Source organism: Hylobates moloch, unplaced genomic scaffold (assembly GCF_009828535.3).
Source record: "Hylobates moloch isolate HMO894 unplaced genomic scaffold, HMol_V3 SCAFFOLD_7, whole genome shotgun sequence".
Taxonomy (NCBI): domain Eukaryota; kingdom Metazoa; phylum Chordata; class Mammalia; order Primates; family Hylobatidae; genus Hylobates; species Hylobates moloch.
Genome location: NW_026652282.1, coordinates 39,712,819 through 39,714,287, shown reverse-complemented (window position 1 = coordinate 39,714,287; position 1,469 = coordinate 39,712,819).

Sequence of the window (1,469 nt, the reverse complement as noted above, 5' to 3'; positions counted from 1 at the left end):
GTGGTCTCGATCTCCTGATCTCGTGATCCGCCCGCCTCGGCCTCCCAAAGTGCTGGGATTATAAGCGTGAGCCACCGCGCCCAGCTAGGGACACTTCTTAAAATGGTAAGGAAGACTTTGTTCATGACTACTGCAATAGGTGTCATAACTATTGCAATACAGCCTGGCATGGTGGCCCACATCTGTAATCCCAGCACTTTGGGAGGCAGAGGCAGGAAGACTGCTTGAGCCTAGAAGTTCAAGAGCAGCCTAGGCAACACAGGGAGACCTATTCTCCACAAAAAATGAAAATAAATTAGCCAGGAGTGGTGATGCACGCCTGGAGTCCTGGGTACTCTGGAGGCTGAGGTGGGCCGATTTCTTGGGCCCAGGAGTTTGAGGCTGCAGTGAGCCATGATAGCGCCACTGCACTCCAGCCTGGTGACAGAGCAATATCCTTTCTCGAAAGACAAAGACTATGGCAATTGGGATGAGTGATGGGTCTCAACTCTGAATACAGCAGGGAATTTATAGTAAATGATCAGAGTGAATGGATCAATGGGTGGAAGATTACCAAGAGTAAACATGAAGGGTAGGGGTATTCTTGCTAAAGCCAATTTAACAGGATTTTTGCTGGTGGCAGAGTGATCAGATATCAAGAGTGGGGTTGAGGAATTTGATCGGATATTGAGGGTGATTCGATATTAAGGGTGGGGGAGTTCTTACTAAACTGACTTAACTGCATTCTTACCACAAATGGACTAGGCAGGTCAAAGACGACCCAAGGAGGAGACCCAGTCAAAAGCAGCTCAGAGGAGCCTCCTGACTAAAGTTTGGTCAAGGAGACAGTCTTTGTCAATACCCAGCTGGTTTTCCCTTTGTACCACCATGTGGCACCCTTCATCCCATTCCTTCAGTCTTTAAGGCTCTTTTAAAACAAAATAATCAAATTCAAGTTACAGAAATTCTAGGAGGGGCGGTCCCTCCCCCTTCCTAGTTGCGGAAGGCAACGGACTACAAGTCCCCTACGCTCTCGCGGGGCTATGATCGGCCCGGCCCTCCCCACATTCCGGAGTTTCGCGCCTGCGCAGAAGGCAGAAGGTCCTGCGCTGAGAGAAGGGGGCGGAGACAGGACTACGCGCCTGGAGTAGGAGGAGGAGGAAAAAAGAGACCATAGACTTCCATCCTGGCCTAGAGCGGCCCTTTAAGTACCAGGGAGAGGAGGGCGGGTGGGGACCACTCCAGAATTGGCCGCTGGCGGTATCATGGCGACCCGGAATCCCCCTCCCCAAGGTGAGCGGCCAGGGCCTGAAGTGGTATCTGGGACGCGGCTCACAGCTCTCGACCTTGCTCCTATGGCACCTCTTCCTTCCCCTGCCCTAGGATTCTTCAAGCTCTCTTTTTTTTTTTAAGGCAGCCCCTTCGAGCACCCCCTCCGAGCTAGACTTTTTCCTCCCCTCTCTGCGGAACTCAAGCGGAGAGCCACCCCC